The sequence below is a fragment of the Gracilinanus agilis genome, chromosome 1 (assembly GCF_016433145.1).
Source record: "Gracilinanus agilis isolate LMUSP501 chromosome 1, AgileGrace, whole genome shotgun sequence".
In the NCBI taxonomy this organism is placed as follows: domain Eukaryota; kingdom Metazoa; phylum Chordata; class Mammalia; order Didelphimorphia; family Didelphidae; genus Gracilinanus; species Gracilinanus agilis.
The window spans coordinates 602,032,919-602,060,331 of record NC_058130.1 but is presented as its reverse complement, the minus strand read 5'-3'; positions in this window follow the sequence as shown (position 1 = coordinate 602,060,331).

Genomic DNA, 27,413 nt, shown 5'->3' with positions numbered 1-27,413 from the left:
AAAAAAAAAAAGGAAAGAGAAAGAATGCCAAGACGTGATGGGGAGATCGCATGGTAAACTGAAGCCCTGACATTCCAAATAGGTGGGCAGAAGCCCCTGATGCAGTCAGTAGTGTGGGTCAGAACACATGCCCCAGACTACCCAATCAGATGTAATGTCATTGGCTGGATAAGAACTGGAGCAAGCAGAAATTAGGAGTCATTTTTTTGCTGGGATTCCATCCTAAAGGCAAACTCACTCTTTCTGATCCAACCATGTGCCAGAGCCAGCTGGGAATCTGAGAGCTGAAGAAAGAGACTATGGTAGTTAGAAAGAGAAGGAAGGAAGGAAGGAAGGAAGGAAGGAAGGAAGGAAGGAAGGAAGGAAGGAAGGAAGGAAGGAAGAATTTTATTTTATTTTACATTTATTTTTTATAATTTTATAATTTAAATTTATTTTACAAATAAATAATTATAAATCTAATATAAGTCTCCAAGATTAATTTTAATTATAACATGCTCAAGTTCACATAAAACAAGAACAGTAATACTTATTGTATAATGGACAAGAACAATTTGTTCCTGATGCTGCAAACTGCTTAAAGCTTGGTCAGACATTGAAGATGCCAACGTCATCCACTGCATCCCAGGCCATTGCCAGGCAACCTGAGTTTTGTCTTACCACCAGACTTCTATGACTCTGATGGAGAGAGTGAGGCTGACAATTTTGCACAATTCTGCCCCACTGAAATCCATTTCACATAAAGTCAAGAACAATAACAGGGACTAGTTAGCTTTAAAATCAAGAAGAACAGAGTTCAAGTTTAGCTTTGATCTACATGACCTTGGTCAAGTCATTTAAATTTTCAGTGCCCGAGACAACTCTCTGATAGGTGACTAATGAGAAAAATGGTTAACATTTAAACCCTTTTATGTGCATTACCTTCTTTGAACTTCACAAGAACTCCTTGAAGATAGGTGCGTTTATCCATATTTTACAGATAAGAAAACTGAGGCTGAAAGAGACAAAAAGAAATTGAGACTTAAATGACTTAGGGTCACATAGCTAGTCCGTGACCTAGGCAGGATTCAAACCCAAGTCTTCCTGATTCTAAGTCACACAGTACCATAATACCACACTGCTGCTTCTCTAAGGAGTTAGGTTTGTCAATCTGCATGGAAGAAATGGATGGAGTTTTTATATCTGAAGATCTTTACACTGATGAAATCACACCAAAAAAAATTACCTCAGAAGGTTGTCATGAGGACTATTGTCTATAAACTGTAAAATGTTATATAAACATGAGATTATATATACAAGCTATAATTGATATATGGGTATCCCTACTACATCTCGGCTTTCCTCATCTCCATTTCAGCATTTGGTGGGTCAGCATAAGAAATTAAATGGGAATTTGGGGGAGTTTTGTGGAAGCCACAGACAACATACAAAGGTCAGCAGATGACATAGAAAAAATGCACAAAATATATGCATAGTGTTACATAATTATATATTGTATTATACAATTGCATAATATCAACATATTTTATCTTTCAATACTATAAATCTATACACTTTTTAAAAAATCTTTCCATCTTAGAATTAATACTTTTATTGATTTCAAGGCAAAAGTGGGGTAAGTACTAGGTCAATGTGGGTTGTGACTTGCCCAGGGTCACACAGCTAGGAAATATCTTTTTTTTTTTTAACCCTTACCTTCCATCTTTTTTTTCTAAGGGAGAATAGTAACAAGGGCTAGGCAATGGAGGTTAAGTGACTTGCCCAAGGTCGCACCTCTGGGAAGTGTGTAACGTCAGATTTGAACCCAGGACCTCCTGTGTCTAGACCTGGCTCTCAATCCATCGAGCCACCTAGCCACCCTCCCACAATTTCTTGTTTAAATTTTTATCTTTATTTTATTCTAATAACAAATTTCCACATAAATTTTCCGAAGTTATGAGATTCATGTTGTCTCGTTCCCTTCTTCCCTCTCTCCTCCCGGAGCTGACAAGTAATTCAAAACAATTTCTTTTTTAAAGTTAAAATAAGTATAAAGTTTGTGAAAGAATGCAAAAGCCAGCAGACAACACACAAAGGCTAGAAATGTTACTATTGACCTACATATAGCCCATGACTAAATACTTGACCCAAATATTTTAATAAGGTACTGAAAACACCCCATAAAAGTAAAAGAAAAAATTCAGACTTCTTCTCTGGTACAAAGGAAGGGCCAAAAATTTTTGCAGAGACTTTCCAGATTGCTGGAGCACTGCTTCCCTAACCCCTGTGATGTAGAAGGGATGCCTATAATTTCTCCTAGATCCTATGCTAGAAGACTGCATTTTTCACTTGACTATCCTGAATTCACAAACATGGCAAACTTTGCTCTTGCCCAGGCATTCTTCTTTCAGCTCGTACAGTCTGAGACCTTTGGCTTTCTGCTCTCTTCTTTCTTCCTTTTTTTTTTTTTTTCTGCCTGTTTTCCACAATATGCCTCTGTTGGCGTGAATTTAAATTGACTTCTCTGCTGGATTCTAATCTCTCATTTGGCACTCAGAGGACATCTAGAACTTGGTTTCCATATCACAAAAAATGTCTACCTTCCTTTGGTCACTTGAACTTCCTCTAAATCAGTCTGGTTTTCACCCTTCTGTTTGGAGAGATCTAAGAAGATAGCCCCAGTGTGGGAGCATTGATGGCACATAGCCCTTTCTGTGACAAGGTCTTGAGAAGACAGATGGCTCTGTTCTCTCATTGGGCTCTCTTATTAAGAGAGCAGTAGGTTCGCTCTCCTCACACATGTTACCTCAGTCTAACACATTTCTACTCTTTGCAAGAAGGTTTTGAAGGCATTCCAAATCCAATCTTTACATAAAGTTGATTAGGATAAAAGAAGGATTAATGGTCAAAAGTATGTTTAAGGGGAAAAAAATAAGCTGAGGCAGCCCAGAAGGAAATATTAACTGGCACAAAAGAACACTTTCTGGCAAACTTCTACAGGTCTGAAAAAATAGGGTCAAGAGTCAATCACTTAAGGGAAGGGCTCCAAGGCAAAATATTGGCTGACCAGTTCTGCTGTTGCAGTGAACTATTATGTCCCTGTTGCACCAACTTAATGCAGCAATTATAATCATCATGAGACTCCTTTCGAAATATTTCACATGCGAATAAAATCTATGGTTTGTGGGGGGGAGTTTTCCTGCTTTGGTCACCAAAGATGTTGCATCACACTTAGGGGCTTTTAGGCACAAAACTATTTTATTTTATACTTCCTAATAACAACTTACATTCACATAGTTTTGTAAAATCCTTTACATAGATTATTTTATTTGATTCTCATGTTAACCTTTTGAGTTAAGGTCTATTATTGTTCCCATTTTATAAATGGAGAAACCCTGAAACTAAAATAGGTTTAGGTGACTTATCCAAGGTCATATAGTTGAAGCAGAATTTAAGTCTATATTTTCATGACTCCAAGTACACAGTAGCTTTGGGTATTGGCTTTTGTTTTGGTTTGGTTGGGGTCAGGGAATGTTGGTTCGAACCAGTATGGGGAACTTCCAATATGATAACTCCCCTCACTGACACAGATTAACAACTCAAACTCATCAGAAATTGACAATCTTAAAAGTTACCTAGGTCACAGAAAGGTAGGGTAGAAATAACAGCCCTGACTGGAATCAGAGAACCTGGATTCAAATTTCCCAAAACTTCACCCTTCACTTAAACTCCAATGGCTCCTATTGCCTGAACGATAAAATATAAAATCCTCTATTTTATATTCAATGTTCTTCATAAACTGTCCCCTTTCTACCTTTCTAATTTTTTTATACTTTACCATTCTCCCTGTACTTTAGTCATACAAGATTCCTCATAATTGAAACATTGAACAACTCCATCTTCCACTTCTAACCTTGTACTAGTTGTCCTCCAACCCTAAAATGCATTCTTTCCTTCCTGGTTTAAAATCTCCAGTTTCCTTCAAACTTATCCCAACCACCACCTTCTACATGAAGCCTCGTTTGATCCCTTTGTTGCTAGTAGTCTCCTTCCTATAACTACTTTCTATTCAGTGTGTATATATTATATATGTGCTAATATTAGTACAAGTATTACATGTACATCTAATGAATATGCTTTGACCCTGTCATTTCAGAATCAGACCACCCCCTCGGTACCCTGAGTGGTTAGTGAGTGTCTTTTTTCTCTCCCATTAGCTTGTATTCCTACCACCTCTGCCAGCTGTATTCCACCTATTTGTTAAAGGGCCAATGACTAGTACTCCAGTTCTATTCAGTCATTTAATACTAGGTGACTTTTGCAGAGGAACATTTATTTCAAGGAAGAGAATAAATTATAAATATTTCCCCTCAGCACCTTGGGGGCATAATTCTCCCAAGGCCACCTCAGACTCTGAGGGGGATTAGACTCAAAATTTAGATTAATTCCTACATAGCATTGATCTCGTCAAAGTTCATGTTCAGATGTAACATGACTAGTAGTAGATGAAATTGCTCCTCAGTTTCTACTGGGCTGGGGTCCTAAAGGACACTTCTAAGACCACTGAGGACTATTGATGCTCTTCATGGCACCGACATTGTATAGGCTGTATGCCTGAACGTGGGAACAAGAAGATGCCAGGGAGATCATCTATACTTTTTTAAATACACAAGGTCAAAGGTTCTACTCTCTTCATGGTCCACTGAACTCCCCCAAAAGTGCTGGATCAAAGATCAGGAGACTGAAACTTAAAAGTACTTCATCAAGTGGTAGCAACCAGAGCCAGTTACAGAATATCCACTGATGCTCCAGGCTCTACAAGGTATTTCCCTTACATTTCATCAGTTCTCTAGGAAGCAGCTCCTAAGCATTCTACATGGAGATACCTTTTTAGCAAGATGAAGGTGTCTATACATGCCCCAAACCTCCCTTATGTAGACATTGTGAGTTCCTTGAGCACAGAGACTGCCTTTTGCCTCTTTTTGTATCTGCAGCACTTAGCATGATGCCTGGAACCTAGTAGACGTTTAATAAATGTTCATTGATTAACTGATGTCTACCCCATTGGAATGTAAGATTCTTGAGGGCAGGTACTATTTCATTTTTGTCTTTATGGTCCCAATACTTATCAAAAAGCTTGGTATAAAATAAATGTCTAATAAATTTTTGTCATTTGATTGAATGAATGATTAATCACCTCAGGTTTAGTTTCCTTGTCTATAAAATAAACCAGACTAAATGGCCTCTAAAGACCTTTCTATGTAGGAGATCCTTTGAGCCTTAATTCACTGACAAATGATTTGCCCATAGTTACACTACTTGTATAAATCAGAACTACAACTTGAACTCAAGTCTTCGCGACTCCAAGACTAGCCTACATTCAAACTCTACTGCAGACAGCACAAGTCCTAATGGACTGGCCACAGTGTTTGATTATTTGCCTAAAAGGCAATTTTACAGAGAACTCACACAAGGCAAGTGCTCACATGGAGGTTGGAAGAAGTAGAAGAAGAAGTTGGAAGTCTCTCTGAAGGGTTTTAATATCTCTTGTGAGACATGGGACACACTGGCACAGGACCTTCCACATGGCATGTCCATGTCAAAAAAGGCACCATATTCCATGATCATAAAGTAAATCAGTCTAAAACAGTGGTGGGCAAAGTTTTTAAAGAGAGGGCCAGGGGGCAGCTGGGTAGCTCAGTGGATTGAGAACCAGGCCTAGAGACGGTAGGTCCTAGGTTCAAATCTGGCCTCAGACATTTCCCAGCTGTGTGACCCTGGGCAAGTCATTTGACCCCCATTGCCTACCCTTACCACTCTTCTGCCTTGGAGCCAATACACAGTATTGACTTTAAGACGGAAGGTAAGGGTTTTTAAAAAAAAAATAAAAAATTATAAAGAGGGGGCCAAAGGAAAGGAAATGCTCATCTGTCCGTCTGTTTCTAAGGCAACTCTTTCGAAGTTTCATCGTATTGTATCCTACTCATTGTATTCGTCAGATTAGGAATAATGTCAAACAGCTGGATAGAACATTTCAGGGGGTCTTGTCTGCCCTGTGGGCCCGTATTTGCCCATCACTGGTCTAGAGACATCTCCATCTCAAATGGTTTAATGGACTATTTATGCTCAGCCTGTGACAGAGACTTCCAAACTCATACTAGACTGATTGGCCATAGCCAAAGACACATTACCTTGATCCAAACAAACTTCATATTGTCATTAATTCTCTTTAAAAACAAAGAATGAACAATAACATATCCACTTCACCATACAAGTACATCACCATAGCACTAATTTGGGAAATGACAACTAGAAAATATAATACAATCTCACCTGGGACTACCTATTCCTTCCTCTGTTCCCCTTAACCCTTGACCACCTTTGGACTATATCCACTGTTGAACAAAGGTCTGAGGTCAATTCTAACTCGAAAGAGAGGGAGAATTGAAGTCTCGGAAAGAGGATACCACCTAAGTCAAAGGCCTTTCAATAAAAGAGCCCACATTATATTTAAAAGTGATAAGAAAAGTATAGTCTTTATTCAGCATTATATATTGAAGGGCTGCATTTGCCAAGTGCTTTACAACTGTTTTTATGAAGTATTCTTCATAATACTCAGGAAGATAAATCAGCAATATTATGGCTCCAGTTTATGGCTAAGGAAGAAGAGGCCAAGAAAATCTCTCAAGAACTGAGTGGCAAACCAAAGATAGAAGGCAGGATCTGTTCTCTGTGTCATTCCTCTACCTCACAAGCTGCCTTACCTCTCACTAAAGAGTTGAACCAAAATCTTGGCATGAGTTTAAATTCCAAACCCCAACCAAGAATGTCTAAAAAGGGCATACTACTCTTGGTATGTGACAAAGACAGCCTTTTCCTTCATTTGGCCACTCCTTCCCTTAATGATGCAGAGTTGTCCTTGGACTCAAAACTAAAATTCATCCTTCCCTTTCTCTCCTCCATGCACTCCTACCTGTTACTAAAATTAAAAACACACACAATAACTTTGCAGAGGAAAGTTGACCTTGAGATGAATAAGAAATTAGCTGAAAGAACTAAAGATGTTAAAGAAATTTGGAATGTTTAACCAGTCAGTCAGCCAATAAACTTTATTAAATGCCTACCATGTGCCAGGCACTATGCTAAGAACTGGGGATACAAAGAAAGAAAAAAGATAGTTCCTACTCTTAGAGGGAAAAAAAAAATCCATTACCTTCCATCTTAGAGTCTATGCTATCTGTTTGTTTTAAGGCAGAAGAGTGGTAAGGGCTAAGCAATTGAGGTTAAGTGTCTTGCCCAGGATCACATAGGTAGGAAGTATCAGACCAAATTTGAACCCAAGACCTCCTCTCTCTGAGCCTGGTTTTCAATCCTCTGAGCAACCTAGCTGCCCCCAACAATCCCTACTCTTAAGGAGCTTAATGTCTAACAGGAGAGACAATAATCTATATACAGAATAAACACAAAATAATCTTCAGAGAGAAGGCATTAAAATTAGGAGAGATTGGAGAAAGCTTCCTAGGGAAGATAGAATTTTAGCTGGAATTTGAAGAAGGCCAAGGAAGCCAGGAGGTGGAGAAGAGTACAAAAGGCATTCCAGGGATGATATTTATTCAGTGAAAATGCCCAGAGTCAGGAAATCTTATTAAAGAAAGAGCAAGGAAGCCTCTGTCACTAGATTGAAGAATATGTGGGGTGAGATAGAGATGTAAAGTGTGAGAAGACTGGAAATGGGTGAGAGAGAATGGTTGAAGGAAAGTTATGAGGTCTTTGAATGCCAAACAAGATTCTCTATTTGATCCTGGAGGTAACAGAGAGTAGAAGGCGACATGGACTCTAGGAAGATCACTTAGACAACTGAGTGGAGAATGAACTGGTATAAGGAGAGAATTATGGCAAGGATACCAACCAGAAGGCTGTTGCTATAGTATAGGTGTATATCTGGTGTGTGACGCTGGGCAAGTCATTTAACCCTGTTTGCCTAGCCCTTGATCTTCTCTCTTAGGGTTGTCACTAAAACAGAAAGTAAGGGTTTTAGCGGGGGAAATAGTCTAGGTATGAGGAGATGAGGGCCTATCCTAGGGCAGTGGAAATAAAAGAGAGAAAGGAGTGAATTTGAGAGATATTGCTAAAGTGAAATTGACAGGTCTTGACAAAAGACTGGATATGGGGGTGGGAAAAAGAACCACGGATGATAACCAGGGTGACTTGGAGAGTAGTGGTACCCTCAACAGTAATGGAGAAGTTTGGAAAGGGGAGGATTTGGGGAAAAAGATAATGAGTTCAGTTTTGGACATGTCAAGTTTAAAATGTCTATTGGACATTCAGTTTAAGACAAGAAACTGGAGATTAACAGGGGACAGGGGGTTGACTGAACTCCCTTTTCACCTCTCTAATTTTGTGGTTTAATAATTCTGCTTAAGAGAGGTAGCATGTACAATAACCTAGAAAGAAGAGAGTATTAAAAAGAGGATGATGAACAATCAAAGGATACAGAGAGGTCAAGAAAGATGAGGATTGAGAAAGATCATTGGATTTGGCAATTAAGAGATTGTTGTTGATTGATGGGTGAAATCGGAAGCTGGAATTATAGAGTTAAGGAATAAACTGAAAGCAAGGGAAGCCACTTATTATAGTTGACTTTCTCAAGGAGTTTAGTCAAAAAGGGGAGGAGAAATATGGAAAGATATCTAGCAGGGATGGTTGGATGAAGTGAGTTTATTTTTGGAGGAGGCATAGACATGAATAAAGAATACTCAGATGACCTTATTGTCATCCTTAAATATTTGAAGAGTTGTTACATAGAAGAGGGATTTGGATGGGTCCTTCCTAAGCCCTGGATGTAGAATGAAGACCTAAGAAGAGAAATTGCTGAGAGGCAGATTTCAAATCTACAGGACTAAAAATTTCTTTATACTTTGACCCTGCCAAAAATGGAATGAACTGTCTTGAAAGGTGCTATCAACCTAGTCTTAAACAGAGGTTACCCTGGGCATGAGTAGGGTGTGTGTATACCCCACAGTAAGCATTATCATTGGTACTAATGGCAATGTTACACTTACGGTGTGCTAGCTCATGCTGGGTATATGCACACAATACCTCTGGGTACCATTCATGAGCTTCAAGCAGAGACTGGATGATCACTTGTCAAGGATGCTCTAGCTGAAGCTTCTTGGAAAGGGGGTTGAACTCAATGACCTCTAAATTCCTTTTCCACCTCTCCAATTTTGTGATTCAATCATTCTAGCTAAGAGAGGTAGCATGTAATGCTATAAAAATATACTCAATGATGAGTGAGGAAAGTTGGGTTTCACTCCTGTTCCCATCAGTATTATCTTGAGGAAATTACTTTGCCATCATGATCCTCGGATTCTTCATCTATAAAATAAGAGTTGATTCTGCCCTTCTTAACAGACACAAATGTAGAATAATGACTATACCAACAGACTCACTTGATTGTTAGTTGCTTTTGCTGACCTATTTTTCACCTCTCTTTCTTTTTAAATCTTTATTAAAAGCACTGACTTGCAAGGGAGTGGGAGAAGAAGGGATGTGTCTGGAAATTAAGGTAATATTAAAAACAGAGATTGGGCAGCCAGGTGGCACAGTGCCAGGCCTGGAGTCAGAAAGACATCTTTCTGAGTTCTAATCTGACCTCTTAGCTGCATTATCTTGAGCAAGTCTTTTAACCTTGTTTGACTCAGTTTCCTCATCTATAAACTGAGCAGGAGAAAGAAGTGGCAAACCATTCCAGTATTTTTGCCAAAGAAAACCCAAAATAGGATCATGAAGAATTGGACATGATTCAACAACTACTAAACAACAACCAAAACCCAAAGATAATAAAAATAATTTTTTTCAGTGAATGCATTTAAAAATAAAAGAAGTTGAAGGAGGGGGAAAGAGGTGAGGTAGATACTCTAATATCTCTTCTATCTCTGTGTAGGTTTTGTGGTACCTCTGCAATCCTGCCTCTTGATAGGACTGGTATGTGCCCAGGTTCCACCTCCTGCCAAGTGATACTCATCCAGCAATGCAATGAAATGATCTATTCTTATGAAAATGATTGCTTAGGAACTGGTTTTGCCAGTTCTAAAAGTTACAAGCCCACAAAATTATTCCCCAGTCCCAGTCACAATTAGTAAGACTGTGGTTCCTTTATCCTAGTCAGATTTGCCCACCTGTGAATACCAAAGCTACATTAAGGAAACAGAAAGATCCACCCCCGGTTGAATATTCTCAGAATTTATCCACAAACAGAAAGCCACTTGATGAGCTTGCCAAAAATGGCTGGAAAGGACAGGGAGAACATTATGAATTTTTAAAGATTCAGTCATCTTAATCTGCATGGTTAATAATAATAGCTATCTTTAGGGCTTCAAAACACTTCACAAATATTATTTTATTTGATCTACAGTAGAATCATTGGGACATAGTGTTACTATTATCCTTTTTTACTGATGGAGAAACTGAGACAGAGATTTTTTTTTAAGTGGCTTCTTGTCTGAGGCCAGTCTTGAACAAAGGTCTTCTTGACTCTATCTGCAATCTAACCACAGCTCCATCTACTACTTTTCTCCAATTATATTCATGTATACCAATTTGATGGCAATTGTTGCATTCTACCTTGGCGGGCGGGGAGGGGGGGGGGAGTAGTTCATGTTTACAGTATAGGTTGGAATATCTGACCTAACTAGTGGATTCCATTCAATCCATTCTACCAGGTAAATATTCTAGCTATTTTTTGTACCTTCATTAATCTCTCTTTTTAGGTTTTAAAGCTCCTTGAGGGCAGTCACTGTGTCTTTCTAGAGGCCTTTTGCACAGACTATATGCCCCATGCATGTATATTCTCTCCTCATCTCAACTATCTAAATCCCTAGCTTTCTACAAAGCTCCATTCAATATTAATCAATCATCCAACAAAAATTTATTAAGCCTTAACTGTATATACTGTGTTAAGCACTGGGGAGACAAAGAAAAGGCAAAACCAATCCCTAATCTCAAGGAGCTGCCATTCCAAGCTTCTATCGCATTCAACATACAGATACAGTACTAAGAGTATACTGGAGCCAGCTCTGATGTTTGCCAGGGCCAATTGTGAAAATTTCAGTACGAGCATTTACAATTTAGATATCAGCAAATGCTGCAAATCAGGGCCTGATTTATTCTTTTGTTGATTGTCTCATCTTAAGAAAATGATATGGAAATATTAATAATCTAGATAAACTTAAAAGTCTGTTCTGTGTAGTGTTTTGTTGTTGTTGTTGTTTTCCTGAGAGCCATTTTACAGTAAATAAGAGAAAGGTAACCTTTAAGGGAAAAGCACCAGAACCTCAGGGAGCCTCTCCTGATCTCCCCTAGCTCCTAGCATCTCTCCCTAGCCAATTATCTTGTATTTATTTTGCACATACTTAATGTGTACATATTTGATGTCTGTCCCTATAGAATGTAAACTCCTTGAGAGCAGGGATTATTTCATACATTTATAAACACTCATGGAATTAATGAACTGATAATGTGAAATGAAACAGAGGTTAACTAGAAAATGCTATAATTGATTTTTTAAAACATCAGAACTTACACATTCAAATGAGTCCATTTTCAAAAGGTAACTGGTCTGAAGTCTTGCCAGAACAAAGCACGCATGATAATTAGGATCAGTGATAGTCTCATGTGCACGTGTGTGTGTGTTTTCTTATGAAGGGACATCAGTATGGCAACCTGGTATAGTATGAAGGGTCATGTATACCCAGCCAAGGAACTAGACAACTATTCATGGATCTACCATTAACTAGATACTATGGGGTCTTTTTTTAATTTTAATTTTTTCCCCAGGTTACATATTGACACAATTTTCAATAATCATTTTTGTTATTTTTTGATCCATGTTTCTCTTCCCACCCCCGATAGCAGGTAATATGTTAGTGGGTGGTATATGTGTTGTCATACATACATTACATATTTCCATGTTCATCATAATGTGAATGTGCTGTGTTGTCTAATACAAATCAAATCACTTCATCTCTTAGCTTTAATAAAATGAGAAAATGGAAATAGATGACATCTAAGATCCTTTCCAATCCAAATATTTGATAACTACTCTAAGACGTGGGTTAGTGACTCTTTGGACTTCAGTCTCCTCATTAGTGAAATAAAGAAGTTGAATTATTTAAAAAAAAATTTATACATTCAAATAACTGCCATCTTTAAGTTCAAGGGAGTCACTTTGGGTTTTTTGTACTTTGCTGATCAGAGAGTCAAATAATCTTCTGTGGGGGGTAGAGGGGGGGCAAAACTTGTAGAGTTAGGTGTGTGAAAGACCAGAAAGAAACTACAGTTCTTCAAAGACAATCTCCCAGATCTTCTACATAGTGTTAACTCTTTATCCCATAGTATTATGTCATTTTTGGTTCTTGCTGGTTTATCATTTAGAGAGGTAGGAGAAAGAGAAAAGTGAATGGATGTAGTCATTTTTGTTATTAAAATGGGAATGGGGGAGGCAAGAGGATGAGAATTCAGTTCCAAGTCCGGAATCTGACAACAACAACAAATATACACGTAATTATATGTAGTAACATACATAAGTAAGCACTGCAAAAAAATAAAAATAAAAATAATAAATGAAACACATTCAAACAATGCGCCAAGTTGTTCCAGATGCTACTAGAATTCTTCCCTTGGAAAGGTCTTCAGAACCTGGGGCACATTCTTCAAAATAACCTCATCTGCAGCAAATCTTCCATCTTTGTAGATGGATTTCTTTGGTTTTGCCTTTTTTCACCCCCTAATCTGCTCAAAGTGATTTGAATATATCTAATGAGTAAGGCAAGTCTGGGTGAAAATGAAGTAGTGAGACCATGAACTTATATGTCTATTTTTCTCTGTGAGGTTTATAAACTGGTAACACTGTTTTGCATCTCCTATCCCAGTCCAGGTCCCTTCAGCCTTATTATCACTGAGCCTATTTGCCAACCAGAGCACTCTTCATAATGGGATTCTTCTGTTGTCTGGACCATATGACTAATGGACACAGGAAATCATAGTTCAGCAATGATACATTTATGACATCCTCCACCTGTTCTTAAATAATGATCAGCCATGAAAGTACTGGATTCAAAAAGGTCTAAAAGATAAGGGCTACACATTCTTTCTATTTGAAATCTTGTCTCCTATGACCCCAGATGAAAGCCAAAAACAACCAAAAGCTGGCTCTGGTTTCAACTCCTAAGCCAATGGGAAAACTTCAGTGTTCATTGAGTTTCTCTGAATGAACCTCAAATAACATAAGATAAACTAAGATCCCTCCACTCAGACATCTACAAATGACTAAGCTGTGCCCAGGTTGTAGAATATAAGTTCCTCAGTAGAATGGAAGTTTCTTAAGAGCAAGGACTGGTTGTTTTTTATTCTGAATCTTGTGTGTGGCTCAGAAGGTACTCTATAAGTATTTATTAAATGGACGGATGGACAGATGGACAAATATTGCATTGAACTTGGTCTATTTCCACAAATTTTAAGCAACCAGTTGCTCAAAGAATGATACATCTAACATTTCCCTTGCCCCTCCAAAAAAAGAACACTTTACACTTGGATATCAGTTCATTATTTACACATTCCTTACATATCCATTATCACAATGCATCAGCACAATAATACACATAACATCACACGATCCTATAGATTGGGAGGAAGCAAGGAGACTCAGTGAATAAAGAGCTAGACCTAGAGATGGTAGGGCCAGGGTTAAAACCTAACCTCACACACTGCCTGGCTGAGTGATCCTGGACAAGTCATTTAACTCTCATTGCCTAGTCCTTACCCCTCTTCTACACTGGAACCAATACATAGTACTGATTCTAATATAGAAGATAAGGATTTTTTTAAAGGTGATATAGGATGGGCAAGTTACTATTATGTCAATTATTATTAACTTCATTTTACATATAGGGAAACTGAGGCTAAGTGACTTGCCTGGTCATACCACTAGTAAGTATGAGAAGAAGAACTTCTTCTAATTCCAAATCCAGTGTTTTTTTCCACTGGACCTCAATACTTTTATGAATCCATGAGTTAATCAATGCTGATCACAACCCATCTAACCCTTGTCATTCTCTATAATCTTTGCCTGATTCCATCCATAAATCTTCCATAGAAGATCTTTCTACCATAAGGCCAAAAGCCTTCTTTTTTATTCATTCCAGGCAACACTGAGCTATCCACATATGATTCTTTGCTCTCACTAGGTATCTAGGCTACTTTGTTTTCCTGGGTGGTATTTGGAAATTTTCCTGAGCAATCTCTTTTCTGCCATTTCTTGCACTGAGCCCTTATTAGTAATGTGCTATCCCTTTTATCATTTGTCTCTCTGTTGCCCTGTAAGTGATGGACAATTTGGATTCTTTGGAGGCCATGGTGTTTTCCCTTGACTGAGAGCTACAGGACACCACAATTTCTGAATAATTGAAGTTGAGGATCACCCAAAGGGCCACAGAAAGATGTATGGTAGATATGAGCAAGCTTTAATGCATAACAAATGAGGAATTATACAGAAGGAATTGTATAAAGGATGTCATCACAGAAATACATGACTGGAAGAAAAAAACAGATGGACCAGCCACCAAAAAAAAAGGACAAGGAATGGCTGGCATGGTCAAATGCTATCCATACAATGTCCAAAGATCTAGAGGAAAGCCTTCAGCATGTTGGGAAAACTTACTCTTTTGTTTTGGTTTTTTGCAAAGTACTTTATACATGTTCTGATTCAATCCTCACAGCAATCCATTAGTAGGTATATATTAACCCCATTTTACAGAGGAAGCAATTGAAATCATTAAATGACTTGACCAAGTTCATATAGCTAGTTGAGAAAGGATAGAAAACCTCTGCTAAGAATTTATGGGAGAGATCATAAAACTATGAAATATCACTGGGTCAGTTTCCCAAAGTGATCAGAGTTAAAAAGAAAAAGGCCTATTTGTACAAGACTATTTATATTAGGGGACAGCTTGGTGGCCCAGTGGAATGAGAGCCAGACCTAGAGATGGGAAGTCCCAAGTTCAAATCTGGCCTCAGACACTTCCTAACTGTGTGACCCTAGGCAAGTCAATTATAACCCCCAATGCATGGCCCTTATCACTCTTCTGCCTTGGAATCTATACTTGCTAATAATTCTAAGTCAGAGATTTTTTAAGGAAGAGATTTTTTTTAGTTTAGTTTTTTAAAAGAATTTATAAGAGGACATATGGAATGAGGATTTGGTGAATTTCAGACTTCATCAGTTTGCTCAATTAATGCAGCATTTCCATGTAGCAAGATGAGAGAGAGAGCGCTTCTGAAAGAACCATGATGAAAAGGAGAGAATCCAGAATACGTCTAGATATTCTATAACTGGGTCTGGATAGTTGACTATGTGGGTGGGAAGAGCTAGAGTTAGAAAGATGTCCATATATGTATATATACATATATCTTTTTGTCCAATGATGCCTTCTCTAATTGAGCATGGGAGGAAAGCCTGGGGTTTTTTATAATTTAGTAACAAAAAACCCAACAACAAATAAATCTAAAATGTACAAATAAAAAAACAAAGGTGCCCAGAATTTTACTGATCTTGTCCCTCCCCTTTCCTTCCCCCATACTGACTCTAACCCATACTATCTCCCCACTATGCAGGAGTCACACTCCCCAGAGCTGCTCCCTTCCTCCAATGCATTGACCATTTATTTTTCCAACTTAGTTTTTTAAAGAGCACTAAGGACATAAGGGATCTTTTGGCCAGCCAATGGCAAACTGTCCTTTGCTAATCCATCTGGTAAACTTCTTCACACTTCATGAAGTGAATAAGTCTTTGCACTTCCTTTAACATATTAACACCTCATTACTTCTATTGTTCTTATTTTCTGTAATTAAATAAAACTGGCTGATACAGAGAGGAAGGTTGTGGCAATGGATTTGTCAGGGACCAACATAAAGTGAGAGAAATAGTTAATAATGAAAATTAAACTTTAAAATATGTGATATGTACCTTTTTAAAATCAGAAAGCCAGTTATTAAACATTAACCCTGGCTATCGCCATTACTTTTATAGCCCTGATAAGTTCTAGGAATCCTTACCTCAACTCTCACTCTCACCAGCAAGTTGGGTTCACAAAGCAAATATCATCCTCTCCTCAAGGTTCTCTGTGGGTTCCAAGTGTCTCATTCCAGTGCGAACAGTTATGGTTAGTATCTTCACTATAGCATTGATTTATCCAGTGATTATGCCTCGGTTTCATTTAATCAATTAATATCCATTTTTTTAAACCCTTACCTTCTGTCTTAGAATCAATACAAAGCGGGTTGGGGAGCAGCTACATATTACTCTTCTGCCTTGGAACCTAATGCACAGTACTGATTCTAAGAGAGAAAATAAAGGTTTAAAAAAAGGGTGGGGGGGATTAATAGTATCAATTCTAATGTAGAAGAGAGGTAAGGGCTAGGCAATTGGGATTAAGTGACTTTCCCAAAGGTCACAAAATTAGGAAGTGTCTGAGGCCAGATTTAAACCCAGGTCTTCCCATTTCCAGAAATGGCTCTCTATCCACTATACGACTCAGCTGCCCCTAAATATCAACTAGTTTTTATCAAAATAAATGCTTCCTCAGAATACAGAGCAATAAATACAAAATAAATACAAATAAATACAAAAAGAATACCAAAAAAAAGCAGTAACATAAATACAAATAATAACTTAGAAACAAACAAGCCCCTAACTAGGGCACATTCTTCCCCTATACCAACCCAGTCCCTGATGAAAGTGAGTTCTTATGAATATATATATAAAGCATTTAACCTACCAACTTCACTTCTGACCATGGGCAAGTCACCCCCTTGTTGCAGGCATCATGTCTTGGCTTTTCTGGTTCTGCTGTCTGATCTGTTGCATCCTTACGAGGCTCTGCTGCTGGCAGACTCTGACCTGGACTCCTATCTCCTTGGACCTCACAAAGTCTCACAAGTTTCAGGCTTCATAGTGGCTCCAGGCAAGAGAAATCTTGATAATCTTCCTCTGCCCAGGAGCCCACAGCAGTTTGCCCTCCTCACAAGACCACAACCAATGAGGCAAAGAGACCAACATCAAGTCACTGGAGTCTCTTGCATGTACAGCCATTTCTAGCAAGGCTATGAGCTCTTCTTTGACAGGAAGAGAGGGGAAATAGAGTATTCTCACTCATGTTGTAAGGTGGGGAGCACAGCCTCCATTTCAAAAGCCCATATATTTGTACAATATCCACATAGAAGATAGCATCTGACTGAGTATACTCTTATTTTTTTTTCAGTATTTCAATTCCATTTTTTCTATCAATTACACATAAAAAAGTTTTCAATATTTTTCAAAGAATATCAAGTCTTAAATTCTCTCCCTCCCTACCCTCCAACCTCCCATCCGCCTTGAGTTGCTAAGCAATCTATATCTTACATGTACAATCATATTAATTTTTCCATATGAGTTCTTTTGTGGAAGGAAACTCGAACAGAAAAAAATTAAGAGAGTGAAAAAAGTATACTGAGCATGCTCTTGAGAACTGGGCTCACTGGCCGGTCTGCCATTACATTTGGAAATGAAATTATGAATGTCATTTGTGTCTTGCTTTACATGATAAGAAAAGATATATTAATATCCATTTTTTGACACTTACCTGCCCAAGAGCAAAGTGAAGATGGCATAGTAGAATTTCTTCAAAGTATCAAGAACTAGGGGCAGCTAGGTGGCACAATGGATAGAGGATCAGACCTGAAGTTGAGAGGATGTGGGTTCAAATCTGGCCTCAGACACTTCCTACCTCTGTGACCCTGGGCAAGTCATTTAACCCTGATTGTTTAACTCTTGGCACTCTTCTGTTTTAGAAACTATTCTAAAAGGGGGCAGTGAGGTGGCTCAGTGGATTGAGAGCCAGGTCTAAAGATGAGAGGTCCTGGATTCAAATCTGAATTCCAATACTTCCTAGTTGGGTGACTCTGGGCAAGCCACTTAAACACCATTCCCTACCCTAACCATTACTGCTCTTCTGCCTTAAAAGCAATGTATAGAATTGATTCAAAGATAGTAGAGGAAAGGAGAGAGACAGAGACAAAGAATGAGAGAGAGAGAGAGAGAGAGAGAGAGAGAGAGAGAGAGAGAGAGAGAGAGAGAGAGAGAGAGAGAGAGAAATGGACGGATGGATGGATGAGTGGACAGACAGATAAACAAAAAAAACAGATTGGTAGATGGACAGACGGACAGATAGATAGATAGATGGATAGCTACATAAATGAATGGATGGATGGATGGATGGATGTGTGTGTGTGGAAATAAAGACAACATAGAAGCAAAATATATCTGATTTTTTTTTAAAGGAAATAAGGAAGGCAGCAAATTGTGATTACTAGTCATTCATGGAGCCTAAGACATCATCCAAACTGTATTACTTTCCAGTAAATCTGCAAATCCCAGAATCAGCTGTGACTAAGAGCATGCACTAACTAGTGTGGTCAGTGTTAGACATTACAAATGTATCACTACTACACACCAGTGCCACCAGGGCCGTAATCACCCGGTCTGTGATACTGGCCATGCTGCTAATCCAAATGCCCTATTGCTACTGCTGGCTTTCCTTGAAAAGCTTGTGAAGTACCTTAGGATTGAAAGACACATGCTGACAGCCCACACAGGCAGGAGGGGGAAGGAAGAGAGGCTGGAGGAAAGCTGCCTATTATAGACCCATTAGTAGCCACAGCACCACTGGGCCAAATTTAACAAAAGATGCTGAAGAATTCTCAGCCCCCACACTGTGGCACAGTCACTTAAGGACTGAAAGTTGCAAAAATGAAAGAGCCAGGACATGTGGTCCTTAGAATTCCAGTAGGCACCAATTGGTTAATTGTATCTTGCTTTTATCCCAACCTCTTAAATATTTGTTGATTTGATTTGATGTTATATTAAAAGATACCGAGTATGCCTGTCTGCTTGGGAAGTGAAGAGATAAATCAAGGGACTAGGTTTTATATTCATTCATTCAACTAATATTTATTGAGCAGTTACTAGAGCTAGGCATTGCTAGGTGCTATGAGGAATGTGAAAATTGAATTTAACAAGTCGCACTCAACAAACATTCACTGGGCACCTTTTATGCACACAGAGGACCCTGTGTTTGATGCAAGGGATGCAGAGATGGAGAACCAAAAATAAAAAAAGTAAATTAAATTTTAAAAAACTCTCACCTTCTGTCTTAGAATCAATAATATATATTGGTTCCAAAGTAGAAGAGCAGAAAGGGCTAGGCAATGGGGGTTAATGTCCAGGGTCATATAGCCAGGAAGAATCTGAGGACAGATTTTGTACCAAGAACCTCCTGTCTCTAGGCCTGGCTCTAAAACCACTGAGCCACTTAGTTGCCCCTTAAAAAAAAAAAAAGGAAAAAGAAATGAAGAATAGTTTACTTATACAAACAAAATAGGAGATGAAGAACAGACCCCTTAGTCTGTTCTAGATAAACCACAGGGCATGGAACATATGTGAAGATGGACCTGTGGGGCTCAGTCCATGCAGCATATCCTAAGCTACGCTGGCTGCTTTCTTGGAAGAAAGGGATAGAATAAAATAATGAACTGACTAATGGTCCAATCTGGTTGGAGAATAGCATACTTAAAGAAGAACACTACAAAATGAGACTGGAAAGGTAGACTGGAACCAAATTGTAGAGGATGTTGAATGCCAGACTAAGGAATTGGTATTTAAGAGGCAGTTAAGTGGTGAAATGGATAGAGTGTTGAACCTGGAGTCAGGAAGATCTGAGTTTAAATCTAGCCTCTGATACGTAGAATCTGTGTGATCCTGGGCAAGTCATTTAACCTTTGTGCCTCAGTTTCCTCATATGTAAAACAAGGATAAAAATAACACCTAACTCCCAGGTTTGTTGTGAAGATCAAATGAGATAATATTTGTAAAGCATCCAATACAATACCTGGAACATAGTAGGTGCTATATCAATGCTTATTATTATTATTATTATTATTTATTCAGTAAGTAAAATGGGGAGCCATCAAAAATGTTTGAGCAAAGAAAATCAAAATTGTCTGTTGGGAAGGTTGCTTTGGAACCAGGGTGCTGGAAGGATTGAAGAAGGAAGAAAATAGGGACATGAAGATGAGCTAGGATGTTATTCCATTAATGCAATCAAGAGATCCTAAAGGGGATAGTGGGAGTGAAAAGAAGAGGACAGATTAGTTAGCATTTTGGAAGCAGATCCTTTAGGATTTGGCAATTAATTGGACATGGGGGATGAGGGAAAGTGAAGAGTCAAGTCTGACTAGAAGAGTAATTGATGGTGACATCAAAAGAAAGGGGGGGCTAAGCAGAATATATATGTGATCAAACAAGTATTTGGAAGAATAGCTCCTACCTGTCTAAGATAATGAGAGATGACAAATGGAAGAAAGTTTGTCAGTGCCAGCTAAGACCTGTCAAGCTCTGCATGGGTGAAGTAGGCTTGAAAAGCAGATGGCTCCTAGAAATCCTTTGGCAAACAAGCATCTCCTGTAGTAGTGCCACTTCGCAGTCTCCCCTCAAAACCTCTTGTATCTCTCATGGTTCCTTGACCCTACCTTGCTTGGCAAATGGATTTATGTTGCTGGCTCAGTCTTCCTTTCCTATACTACTGACTGAATACAGAAAGACTCTGGCTTGGGCTTAAAATCTTAGATTTAGAACTAGAAGGGATCTTTAATCAACTGGTCAAAACTTCTTTAATTTTGTTGTGTCCTGGACCACTTTAACAGTCCCGTAAAACCTATGAATTCTCAGAATCACTTTTTTTTAAATGCATGAAATGAAATATAGAAGCTTATAAAGGAGACCTGTTATATTAGAAAATAGTTATTAAAATTTTTTATTTTTGGATCAAAGCATGCTCACTTTCACATCAGTATATTTATGGTTTTATTGTAGGGTTTGGGTTTCATATGAGTGTGCTCTTACAATAATGACCAATATGGAAGTGTGTTTTGCATGATAATAAAAATAAATTTTTATTTTAAAAAATGTTTTTTTAAAAGGTCAAGAACAAGGGGCAGCTAAGTGGTTCAATGGATAGAGAGCCAGGCCTGGAGATGGGAGGTGCTGGATTCAAATATGATCTCAGATACTTTCTAAATATGTGACCCTGGGCAAGTCACTTAACCCCTATTGCTTAGCCCTTACTGTTCTTCTGCCTTGAAATGGATACTTAATTCTAAGATAGAAGATAAGGGTTATAAAATTTCTTTCTAAGACTAAGAGCTTCTGATCTTTTCCCACCCCTTAATATGAACAATGAAGAAACTAAGGTCAGACTGTTTGAGTCACTTGCTCCAGGCCTTATGGGTAGTAGGGGGCAGAGCTGAATTTCGAACCCAGGTCTTCAAAGTACAGATCAAGTGTTCTTTGGACAAATGGTACTTCCTTCTTTGCCAACTCTTTATCCTTGCTGTCACTCTATTTCCCAAGCCCAATTGCCTTTTAAAGAGAGCTTTCTGGAAAGTGATAAATGTTGGAGGGGATGTGGCAAAATTGGGATACTAATACATTGCTGGTAGAGTTGTGAATTGGTCCAACCATTCTGGAGGGCAATTTGGAACTATGCCCAAAGGGCTTTAAAAGACTGCCTACCCTTTGACCCAGTCATATTACTGTTGGATTTGTATCCCAAAGAGATAATAAGGAAAAAGACTTGTACAAAAATATTCATAGCATGCTCTTTGTGGTGGCAAAAAAAAAAAAATGGAAAATGAGGAGATGTTCATTGATTGGGGAATGGCTGAACAAATTGTGGTATCTGATGGTGATGGAATACTATCATGCTAAAAGGAATAATGAACTGGAGGAATTCCATGTGAACTGGAAAGGCTTCCAGGAACTGATGCAGAGTGAAAGGAGCAGAACCAGGAGAACATTGTACACAGAGACTGATACACTGTGGTAAAATAGAATGTAATGGACTTCTCTACTAGCTGCTATGCAATGACCCAGGACAATTCAGAGGAACTTATGAGAAAGAACACTATCCACATCCAGAGAAAGAACTATGAGAGAGAAAGAACTGTGGGAGTAGAAACACAGAAGGAAAAATATATGATTGATCATGTGGTTCGATGGGGATATGATTAGGGTTTTGATGTTAAAAGATCACTCTACTGCAAATATGACTAACATGGAAATAGGTTTTAAACAATGATACATGTATAAATAACCCAGTGGAATTGCTTGTCAGCTCCAGGAGGGGGAGGGAAAGGAGGGGAGTGGGAATCATGAATCATGTAACCATGAAAAAATATTCTAAATTAAAAAAAAAAAAAGAGCGAGAGAGAAAATAAAAATAAAAAAATAATAAAAAGTTATGGAAGTAAAAAAAATAATAAAATAAAGAGAGCTTTGCAGGACAGCTGAGACTCAAGATGTCACACCACAGTCTGAAGCAGCAGCCTGGGTTGGCCCATGTCAGTAATCTCAAAAGATTTTTTTACTGGAGTCCTGGGCTGAAGCAGAGATTCTAGAGTGGGAACAGAATGAGATGGTTAGCTTGGAATGCTTAAAAAATGCTGGGTTCTGGTTATAGCCTGTCAGTAGATTTTTGAAAATATTTATAATGCTTGTACACAATTTTGAGCCACCATTTAAAGCAATCATTTCTCATTTCCTATAGGTTACTTTTAGAATCAACTATTTATCTCATTGTTCTGAGTCCTTTTTAGGGAGTTTTTAAAAATTATAAACTTAGTAACCATCATCAAAAACATTCAAGTAAACAAAATGAAGGGGAAGAAACCAAATGATACATAAAGTCATAAATTTCAAATTATTTATAATTTGTTTTTTAAAGTACATATTGATTTAAACAAATAAAAACAAAAGCATCCTTTCCTTCTATGTCCCTTTCTAATCTCTTTATCTCCTAAGTTTTGGAGGTGGGTTGTTTTTGTTTGTTTGTTTGTTTGTTTTAAATTTTGTTTTGCAAAGATCTTTTGGAAATAGAATTTTTTTTTTTTTGGAAAGAAGAGAAGCCTCAATGGGTACTAAGGGACATTAGAATTCACCAAAAATGTCATGGAACTGTCTCAAATATAGATGTTTATATGTTTTCTAGTAAATACTTACTAATCCTGAAAGATATAATTTATCTTCAATAAAACCAAGCAATTAACAAATCAATTAATCAACTAATTTTACTTAGTTTCTAAAAATTTAATTTTATTTTAAAATTATTTCACCAGATTCTAGAACCACCATACAAAGGGTAAAATATCTGTTGACTTTTCCTTTTATATAATAAATTTTATTAAGAAATGTTACATTTCTATATTTAAATTCCTGACTTTCTCTATAAAAAAAGAGTACTGTAAACTAGAAAAGTCAATGAAAAGAATATTGAACTAGAAATGATAGGAGTCCTGGGCTAAGCATTAGTACGATGTGTTGGCTTCCAAAGTCAGAAGTCATGGGTTTGAAGATGCGATCTTAAATAAGTCATTTTACCTAATAAGTAGTTTGAACTAGATGACCTCTAAAGTCCCCAACTTTCCTCTACTTCTTCATTAGTAAATTGTGTAAAGTCTCTGGGTCTCAACTTTCTTCCTTGTAAAAGGTGTGATGGCTAGATGGTCTTTCAGCTAGATCCAGTCCAGTCTGAAAATGTTATGATTTGAGAAATCAATTCCAGTGAATTCCACACACATGCCCATCCCGTTGGGGGTCTCTCCCAGAGTCCCAGTGGATCCCTGATTTACTTTTTAATAAACTCTAGTAACAGTAAAAACATTTGGGAGCAATTTCTATACAGCTCAACTCTACATGATGGGTTTCAGAGATGAAACACAGTGTCTTAATTTATCTATTTCCCAAGTAGACAGGTCTACACTGTATCTTTTTAATATGTCACAAATCCAAATGACTTTCTTTAAAAATCCATTCCCCCCAGGGTTCTTTCTGTCTTTTATCAGCTTCCCAGTTTAATTTCTACAGCCCTTTTGTTTATTTCCTGGGTGTGTTATCTTGGGAGCATTTGGTTTCTGTCAATTCTTTCACAGCACCAGTGATATTCAAGGTCACCCATGTCTTTAAGTCCATTTGGGGGCTGTGGAAGACTTCTTATTGATGCTGGGAGCCCCACAGAAGCCGCTCTCTCTTTGGGCTGGCTGATTCCCAGGGCAGTGTGTGGTTCTCTTGTTGTGTAAAAGTAACTAGGGCTCTCCAATTGGCCATTAAGGGCTGGTATTATTTTGAATCAACATCCCTGTGCAATGGTGAAATTTACACTAAATTACTTCCACAAACCTTTCTGAATTGGGGGAAAAAAAATTTTTTAAGCAATAATTAGTTGAAGCTGAGGAACTAAAATAATTATTGACTAGTGGGTGAATTTGTCTGTAGGAATTTTCATTTTCAGTGAGGAACACAGAAAAATAAGACTCTTTATCCCCCTTCTAGAGCCTTCCTTTAAAAAAAAAAAAACAACTGATATGTCTTTCAACAATCAAGGCTGGCTTGTAAAATTTCCCCACAGGCACAGCAGGGAAGGGAAGATAAATGAATGGAAGGGGGAATGGGTAACCTCTAGGAGAACAGGGAAGCCAACACAGATGTGCTACATCTTCTCCGAGTCCTGGAACCCAGAGCCAAGCAACCCATCCAGTTTCCAACCCCAGGCACCTTCCCTTTGATATGAAAATTGATTACTGTGCATTGGTTGAAGCAGGCCAGAGAGCAGAGGCTTACACAGTACAAAGCTGCAAACTTCAAAGCCCAGTTTAAAGGGCTCTGGTCAAGTCTAGCAAAGTTACATTTTGCTATTTACAATGCAGAAAGGGAAAAGCCCAACAAATTAGGGAGGAATCTTAAACACTGAAGCTGAGGCCCAGCTGAGGAATTAGGAACCATTCCAAGTTATCAAATGGCTTCTATCTGTCCTTAGGACGCAAATCATTTCCAGATGAGAACGTGCATCTGATTAGGGTCCTTTACAAGCAGTTCTCTCCTTTATCAGGGCCTGGTTGAAAGCTTTGCAACATAGGCCTGCTCCCCTGGAGACTAGGTGGCACCCGGGGCCCTGAAATACTACCCAGGACCCAGGTCACTGACTTAACTTGTAGTAGGGTGAGATGGCAAGGCGGCTAATGCAGCTCCTTCAGGGAAACTCTTGGGACTGGCCCCCTCCATATGCGCCTGCCCTTCTTTCTCCAATTTCCAAGTTTTCAGACAATGCTCATTGGTAGGGGGGGTAGAAAGAGCCCAAGACAGGGAATAAGATGTCCCGGATTCAGTCCTGGCTCTGCTTTTTATTGGCTCTGTAAGTTTGACCTCCTTCCCTGGGCTCCTACCTCCTACCCTTAAAATGAAGGGGTTACACTGGCTAATTAGTCTCATAGGATCTTTCTGCTCTCGATTCCTATTATCAGAGGAGGTTATAAGTTACAAAAAGATGACGCACGGTCCTTCTGCCACCAAATATTTAACTGTTCTAGTACTTTCCCATAATTATTGGACTTTGATGGGGTTTTCTCAAAAGGATCAGACAGACCAAGAAGGCATAAAGCAACAGGCCTTTCCCCCTCAAATTATGGTTTAACTCACACAAGGGGAAAGACACAGGGCTGAAGGAAAGCATCCCAAAGCAGGAGGAGGGGAAAGCCAAGAGAATCAGATAGGAAGACTTACAACAAAAGAAATAACCCCAAGAACCATGATACTGGATAAACTGGTCAATGGGCCATAGCAGGAAGAAGGATGAAACAAGAGGGAGTGGGAAGTTATTACTAGTTCCTTGGAAAAGAAGCCCTTGACCTCAACACAGCCAAGATCCTTGGTGTTCTCCATTTCTCTTCCATATCTTTTTTAGGGTACAGCTGGGTCCTTTACCTCCTCATTAGAATAACTCACTGGGACAGCTGAAGGTTACAGTTTTCTTCCTATTGGTCTGACCAGACTTTCTCACTCTCCTTTGCTATATCATCACTATTTCCTGTGCTCTTAGACTGACGGAATGTCCCCCAAGACCCTGTCCTGTCTACTTCTTCCCGCTATAGCCTTTCTCCTCCAGTAACCTTTTATGTTAATTATTACAGTCAGACTGTCAAATCTACATATCAAGACCTATTTTCTTTCTTAGCCTTCAGTCCTATGCCTCCACCTAGAAGCCCCATCATCCTTGCAAATCAAATGTTCCAAAACCGTACTGATTCCCTTTCCCCTGGTTTCATGTCACTCCCTGGCCACCTTCCCATAGCACAGCTCCCTCTTCCACTCACCCCATCTCCACCCTTTAATTCCAGAACCATAATAATCAATATTGACAAGAGTTTAGCAATTTCCTTCTCTATTGGTACCATCCCAGCAAGTTTCCAAACCATAGTAACCTTCTCTAACTACCACTCCTTATGTGGGTTGTTTCCTCCTAATTACAATATGAGTTATTTAAAAGGAGAGGCTGTCCCCACTTTTAGCATTCCATTCCCAGAGTTTAGCACAGCCCTTGGTATAAAGTAAGAACTTAATAAATGCTTTTCTTTCATTCATTTCCCTTCTAAACCTACAATTTCTCCAAACTTCCCTATTTCTGTCAAGGGTACCATAGTCCTACCAATTGCCAAGTTTCATCATCTGAGTCCTTATCAAATCTCCCTCACCAAGGCCCATATCCAGTCTTGTCTTGTCAGTTCTGCCCCCCCCAATTCTCCTCTAATCTCTCCACCTTTTCTCCACTCCTCTAGTTTCAGGTCCTCCATCTCTTCTCACCTGAACTATGAAAATAGCCTCCAAATTGTTTTGTTTTTAGCCATCACTTTCTGTCTTAGAATCAATACTGTGTATTAGTTCCAAGGCAAAAGAGTGGTAAGGGCCAGACCATGGGAGTTAAGGGATTTGCCCAGGGCCACATAGCTAGGAAGGTCAGATTTGAACCCAGAAACCCCCATCTTTAGGCCTCGTTCTCAATCCACTCATCAACGGAGCTGCTCCCTTCCTTATTGGTTTTTATGTTTCTGTTCCCTCAATCCTCTCCAATCTATTTTTCTTTAACCCTTATTTTCTATCTTAGTAACAACTCTTAAGACAGAAGGAGAAGGGCTAGGCAAACAGAGTTAAGTGTCTTGCCCAACATCACATAGCAAGGAATTGTCTGAAGCCAGATTTGAACCTAGAACTTCCCACTTCCAGGCCTCTATCCACTGAGCCACCTAGCTGCCCCCTAATAGCCTCTTAATTGGTCTCTCTTCCTCCTTCCATCTATTTTTCACATAGCACAAAACTGATATTTCTAAAGGATTTCATAGGTCCCACCATGCCACTCCTGTTTGAGAAGTTTCAACAATACCAACTGCTTTTAAGATAAAATAAAACCCTTCTGCCTGGCATTTCAAACCACACTCTGGCTCCAATGAACTTCCCA